Below are 7,548 nucleotides of genomic sequence, written 5' to 3'. Positions count from 1 at the left end.
AAAACTGGCCTTCACACCCCAAGAGATGCCGATAACTACCATGATCCAAAAGGAGTGAAAAAGGCAGCAAAATGACAGCTCAATAGCTGTCAAATCTGAAAATTCATTTGGCGGTGCTTTAGGAATGTGTGAGGAGTGGTGGGGGGGAGGGGGCGGGCAGGGCCCCCACCACCTGGGTTCGTGCCTGCAAGAGAGGAATACTTAATGTGCTGGAACAAGCTTTAATGGAACCTGGCCTTTACACAAGCAAAATAGTCTTGCAAATCACCAGATGCTAACTGCGAAGGCCTGCAATTACCATGCTGGTGGTGCAAAACAAGCTGACAAGAATTAAAATCAGAAGGAGACAAGTTAGCTATGAATCTTGAGAATCTCTAGCTCTGCTCATGTTTTTTGTAAGCACTGCAGGCATTTCAATTTTTTTTCTCTGTTATTGCATTTACCCGTGTTATTGCATTTATTTATTTATTTGTTTGTTATTGCGTTATTATTACCCGTGTTATTGCATTTCCTTTATATACCAACAAGCATATGAGCAAATCTTGCAATATTTTCACTTAAACTTTCTACATTATTATTCTTAACATAGTTGGTTATTCAATGAACGGCCAAGATTGTATGACTTTTATAAGACTCCATTTTATAGCAAGGCATACCTATCGGAAGAGCACATCTTTATGATGGTGGATGGTGATACGCTTAACGGATGCAGGAGAACAGTTCATTACAAATGCGGTGGAGTATGAAATAGTTTTGACAGTCAAGCACTGTTATTGTACATGTCTATAAACTAGGTTTTACTGTATTTCTTTTTCTTTCTTTTTTGCACAAAATGCCTAATGACAATTCACTATTTCAGTAGACTCCGTTTCTGCGCTGGAGTGCATGGAACTCTTAGATAAGTTTACACCCTTTGGGTTGTATTTTGACCCCAAACAATAATCATCTGTGTCGCCTGTATTTCCTTTCTTTGACACTGCGAGCCCGGTACTTCCTAGTCACGAATGACTTGCGCTTTATAAGCTTGACAAAGCATTCTCGACAGGAAACCGCAGAGTTTCCAAGGGAGGAAGCGCAAGCAAGGCAGACGACGATTATCGTTATGGGACAAGATAAGCCTCAAAGGGTGTAAACTTTTTTAAGAGAGTAGACCTGTGTCACACGGCCACTTTCGATCTCGATCTAGTCCCATCCGCATCGAAATTCGCTACCCCGATGGCTTCCTTCCGGCAGATACCGCAAAGGAGCCATTCACGACCGAGAAATTCTATCCCGGTCGAAAGTGTGTCGTACAGTCCAAAGGGTGTAACTTTGCCTGCACTCTTAAAACGGTTGCCCCCGTTGGGGTGTATATTTGTCCCACAACGATAATCGTCATCTGCCTTGCTTGCGTTTCCTTTCTTGAAAACTCGGCGCTCGCTACTTTCCTGTCAAGAACGCTGCGTCACACTGATAACGCGCATGCCGTTCGTGACTGGGAAGTACCGGGCTCGCAGCGTTAAAGAAAGGAAACGCGGGCAAGACAGATGACGATTATCGTTGTGGGACAAGATACGCCCCAAAGGGTATAAATTTTTCTAAGAGCGTGAGAGTGTACACACTCTTAGAAATATTTACACCCTTTGGGGCTTATCTTGTCCCACAACGATAATCGTCATCTGTCTTGCCCGAGTTTCCTTTCTTGAAAGCTCGGCGCTAGCTACTTTCCTGTTCGGAATGCTATGCCATGCTGATAATGTGCATGCCGTTCGTTACTGGAAAGTACCGGACTCGCCGCGTTAAAGAAAGGAAATGCGTACAAGACAGATGACTATTATCGTTGCGTGGCAAATATACACCCCAAAGGGCGCAACTGTTTTTAGAGTGTAACAGTGACGATTATTCACTCAAAGAACAGTTTACACGCTTTCGAGTGCCCCTTCTGCCACACAACGATAATCGTCGTCTGCCTTGATGCGTTTTTTTTTATTTAACGCTGCGAGCCCGGTAACGAACTGCACGCGCGTTATCAGCATGATAGCATTACCTGTTACTTTCCTGTTTGATAACGCGCATGCCGTTCGTTACTGGAAAGTACCGGGCTCGCCGCGTTAAAGAAAGGAAATGCGGACAAGCAGATGACAATTATCGTTGTATGGCAAAAGGGTGTAATTATGCTTAAGAGTGTATGCTAGCCACCATACCCTTAGTATAAACATATCTTCTCTGTAAAAAAAAAAAGTGTAACACAGCGATTTTCGTCTGGCGACAACAACAACAAAAAAAAGGTCGCTTCTAAAGATTGTGCGTATCTATAGCCAAGCCGATCCATGCCTAAAACTTCCCAAAATGGCCGACTGCATCGTCGACATCGTTAATACACTCTAATCGTTCACTTGATTATTCGCTGCATTGGAAATGCAAGCGGTTAATTTCGCCGAGTGAAATGTCTCGACGCTTTTCAGCGCCCGTCTCGTGCTTCTGAATAGAGCTTGCGGTATTGGCGTGAACAGACAGGCAAGTGGACGTATTTATTCTACAGTTATTGAACAGTTACTTATCGATACGTCTTGAAGTTAGCCTACAAGCTGTCGTTAAATGTTCCGTCTTTCAGTAGACCTTGTGCAGCGTACTCTCAGCTCAATGCGAAATTCTTGACTGCGTTGTCGAGTTTTGTTTAACGGTAATGAGAAGGAGTTAGATAATGCACAGAGGCAAGGTTTTGTCTGGTCTTGCAGGAGTGCCAGGTGCTTTTTCCGCCGCGTACACTCTCGCAATCGTTACACGTCTGAGGAACCAGACTGGCGGCGCATAGGTAAAGCCGGCTGCCACTACTAGCCACAGTCCCCTACCTTGTCGCTATAAAGAGGAAATATGTACGTGTACTAAGTGTACGCAACGTTTCTTTGTTTAGTATAATTTGGCGGTGCCTCCAGCAGACAAAATGTGGATCCCGTACTGCTCCTTCGGTTCGGGCTCGGTAATGCCTCCGCGTGGCGGGCGCGTTTAAGAGGAAGCTTTAGCTCGGGTGTTCCAATCTAAATACATGTAAACGCAGTATTCGTTTTTCTCGGCAACCACTGCACCAAATTTGACGAGGTTCGTTACATTTAAAACAAAAGCTTAGAATCTAGAATTTCTGCTGGGTACACAAAATATTTAAGCGAAACAATTGATGCAAAGCGGGACATGGTGCTTTCAGTGCCCAATTTTTTATAGAACATGTAGTTTTCCATTATAAAGGGGACTGTAATGCGATGTCTTTAAGTAGGGGTTGTCTTATATTCAGAGTCGACTTATGTTTCAATATGAACGGGAATGAAGTGTTACGCAATTCTTTTAACGAAATTTACCTCTGCTGTTTAGTTTCCATATTGTGTGTAGAAGCAACAGTGCGTGCACTTTCAGCTGCTCAGTTTATCTTCAATGCTGCTCTCATTTTGTAGAGTTCATCACATGTGCATGTGCAACACATTGGCGGAGGCAATACGAACTGCATTTCTCGCTAGCTGGACAAGTCGGAATGGCAATGCACCTTGGAGAACAAGACTGGAATTGTGAAAGTCTGGTGGTAAGTCTGAAGTAATATATTTTCATTTATATTTGGTGTTAAATTTCCAGCGCAAACTTTCTATCCTATTGAAGAAACATTTAGCCCCCTGTTTGGCCTGTTCTTTTGAGGGCCTTACATCAGGCCCCCTAGCAAGTTTCAGTTTACACTGAAATTTAAAGCTTCTTGAGACCCGAATACAGCCATGGGACATAGTTACTTTTCAAGCTGGTTATTATTGCCTCCAGGCATGTTTCGAACATGAAAGATGTTTTTTTTAATAACATAGTTTTAAATAACTGGCATCTTTTTTAAATATCAGTCATACCTAGACAGGCTAAGAGCTGCAGCTCCAAGTAAACATCTCATGTTCGCTATGGTAAAAACTGCATTTCATTGCCTGAACGCAGAGGTGAAGATGGAGTTATGTGTAGTAGACTGTTACTTGGCTGCTGCATCCTGGATTTTCATGCATTAATGAGGAATTAAAAACAGACTTCAAGGTCGCTTCCTGCTGTTTGTGACAATGCAGAGGTCTAGGTCAATTTAGTGTGAAATTTCTTTAAAGTAGATGAGAAGAATATGAGTGAACCACTTTCGACAGTTCCACATGCATTGGACTTCATATCCACGATGAATGTTTGGAGTAACGACTTCAGACTTCTGGCATTTCTTTACCGAAATAATCTTTTAAACTGGTTTATTATTAGAGGAGACAGCAGAAATTGAATGCCCTCTTACCACACCACCATGAGGCGAGCGTGACTGCCACCAAAGACACGCTCTCCCTCTGCCTCGAGTAGCCTCCGCAAGCGACGTTCCTTCCTCGCCTTGTCACATACTTGAGCCGAAGAACCACATCGGGTTCACGTGACTAGCACCACCCGCTTTTTTTTCTTATCTAGTTTTGTTGCGTGGCACATTTACCACCGTGGCATTGCGCATTCTGAATTGGGCGATTTACCGAAGTAATGCGTCATGGCGAGCGACACTTTTAAGACTGTGTTTTGTGTTGCCTTGACTCTGGCTGGGTGTGGCGCTTTCTCGAGAGGGAGGAAAGTGGTGTTTCATTTGAAATTTCAGCTGTCTGCATGACATGCACAGATTTGTCATGAATACCTGTGTCATGTGCTGTAAGGCTGTAAACTTAAGGACAGCATTAAATACATTCTCTTAGTGGTGAATGCAACGCATACTTATCTTTTGCGCACAAAGAAAATGTGAACAGTGTACAGTGCTCCCACTCCCGCGTCAGTCTGATAAAAAGGCCAACAAAGAGTGATACTGCACTAAATCAAGTATCTTGAAATTTGGAGACATACTAGGGATGCTTCTGCAGCAGGCATGATTGGCCAGAGAGGTTAACAATGTACAGCTGCTTGCAGTGACCAAATGCACAGCACCATCAGTTTTGTGCCATGCTATAATTCTATAAAAACCGCCTAAAATTCTTGCAGCTTTTTAGGAAAGCATTAGTGGCACATAACAGTGTGCCTCTTTTTCCTGTTTCTTGAATGTATATTTTGCTCCCACGTAGCTGATGTGACTCAAAGGTTTATAGTCCTGAAAGCTTGTTTGATTTGTTATGAATGTTACCAAAAACTTATGTGTGCAAGCTTACCCCTGCCCACACTAACGCAGACCCTGTGAGTTTATTTAGTATGGAAAGCTAAAACAATGTAGTGGCTGCACTATTGTTATGAATCTGTCGTAATGATAGATGTTGCTGATTTTATGGAGTGCTTGTTTTCATCACTCAGGATATCACCCAAAATGCTAGGAGGCAAAAAAATGTATATAATGTTCACAAGATATGGTTATGTGATGAGTAGAGACTGGGTGGTGGCAGCCGATTGAGGGAACGAGCTCGCCTGCGGATCTTGCGACCACAAGAGGTTCAAGTAGATTTTATCGCATTAAAGTGCAACAAGTGACTAGAAAAAAAAAGCCTGGGCATGTCATCAAGAGATACCGTTGGGAACAAAAGTCTATGGATCTACACGCACCATGAAATACCCAAATTTCTTTTCCTACTTGCCATGTTGGCATACACTGGTCCACAGTAAAGTTGCAGAATGGGGTGGGGCCCTCCATTTCATTCCTACTTGACAGAGTTGAGATCTCTTAATTCTACTCTTTTTAACTCCCCAGAATGCCAAGAGTTGTACGATTTCTCCAACTTTAAATGAAATTCTTACTATAGTTGTTTACTAGTTGTGCCTTTCAACAAAAAACTTATTTTTGAAGTTCTAACAACATTGCAGATAATGTTATGCTTCTTTAACGAGAACATATTCGCTTTGTGACCTTTTATCTTTGCAGTGCTTTGCTAGCTGTATAATCTCTCTCATATCTACTCTTTTTGACAGTACATGCATGTTACCTGCGCAAGTGCAATTCATGAATAAATAATGTGATTGCAGAATATATTCAGTAATGTTAATCAATTGGGCAGATGTAGTTGGAATGGAACTGGCACACAGTCCTGTAGTGCTAAACCTTCACTAGAATAAGACTGCAAAAAGAGGTATCTTTGCCAATTACTCTAAACTAGACTAGGCCAAATTTTTTTTACATTTATAAGTTTTTACTTAATACTAGCTCTTTCAGTATCTACGTATAAGTCACTATCTCTGCCGTGGTACTTACCAACAAAATGGTATTCTACTTATTGTGAAATTCTCAAGTCCTGGAGACTGTTCCAATGACGAGCTTTAATTGCACTTAAACACTAACCTTTAGTTACCAAGAATGATTCTATTTAGCAAGAGCATGCTTGGACTATGACACAAGGATGGAGGCCAAAAAAGTTACTGCCCTTCCACTGCTGTGTAGCGGGGTGCAAGCGAAGCTTGGGATCTGCGGCTCTTTGTAACGCCTCACGGCGAGGGCGGCACGTCAACGTCGACCCCTTTCTCGAACGAGTTCCCGGTGGCATCAATCAAACACTGCCTGTTCTTTGGCCAAACGCACAACACGTGGCCTGCTCCCACTGCCATTCCTTCAACGCAGCCTGCTCTTCGGCAGAACAGACCAAATGCGGCCTCCCCATCTGACTGCTGGGCCTGAACTGGTGTGGGAAACTGCGGGTGTCAGGCGAGCGAACACGCGAACACACCATTTCCCTCCTCTGGAGGAAGGGGATGCCCGTGATTGACTCATGCCTTGCGCTGCTTCTACTTACCCACCTTAAAGGCAGCGTTTGATGAACTGACGGTGGCTGAATCAGTTAGCGTGGTGGTCTCGCAACCCGGAGGTCGGTGGTTCGAATCCGCAGCCTGATAAGCAATTTCTATTTTTGCGCAGCTTGGGTTTTTTCGCGCGGTAACACCGACACCAGTGAGGCAATACAAGCTTCTGTTAAAAAGGTCGCAAATGGTTGCATCTTATGCCAGTTCCTGTTGATGTGGACATGAACAGGAACAGGTGTTATTTTTCACTGTCAGAAGTATCCTTGAAGAAAAAAGGGGGGGGTCAACAAAGTATCAACACTAAAGAAGCAACGTCGACGTACATGGTAGTTGAAATAAATCGATGATTAAATGTTGATTATGCTGTCATGTACGACGCACAAATTGTTAGATGGATCTGACGAGCTTCAAGCTCACGTTTTAACACTCTCATTGGCCTGTTAAGCATGTGCAGCGTCGGTAAGATTAGCATTTCCTCTCTTCAGCGTTGACTGCTGCATTGTGGCGTGGTGGAGCACTGCCAATACGAATCCCCTCATAAACTATGAGCTACCAAGCTGCACTAAGACCAGTGCACCAGTTTCACGTCTGTGCGCATTCAAGGATGACAGCACGCATGCATGCGCACTCAGATGTGCATGCATACAAATTCTTGATTACGTCTCTCATTGTACTGTTACACTAAGGTACGTTTTAATACTGCATAAAATTACTGCGTAATTTGCACATCACATAGCATTAATTATAAAAAATTCAGCATGTGCATATTATAGCCGGCTATAAAGAAAAAAAGTTACGGGGCTCCTTCCAACACATCATGCTATGTTT

General features: G+C 43.2%; 1 long non-coding RNA gene across 1 annotated transcript; it reads left to right on the top strand.

The window, feature by feature from the left end:
• Positions 1-2,323: 2,323 nt before the first annotated feature.
• LOC142590605 (uncharacterized) lies at positions 2,324-7,126 on the top strand. The gene is made up of 3 exons (XR_012830200.1): positions 2,324-2,496; positions 3,426-3,550; positions 6,365-7,126. It is a non-coding gene; the product is annotated as an uncharacterized LOC142590605 (long non-coding RNA).
• The last annotated feature ends 422 nt before the right edge of the window (positions 7,127-7,548 follow it).

The sequence above is a fragment of the Dermacentor variabilis genome, chromosome 8, assembly GCF_050947875.1.
Source record: "Dermacentor variabilis isolate Ectoservices chromosome 8, ASM5094787v1, whole genome shotgun sequence".
In the NCBI taxonomy this organism is placed as follows: domain Eukaryota; kingdom Metazoa; phylum Arthropoda; class Arachnida; order Ixodida; family Ixodidae; genus Dermacentor; species Dermacentor variabilis.
Note: the sequence above shows the minus strand (reverse complement) of the source record. Positions and strands in the feature narration are given on the sequence as shown.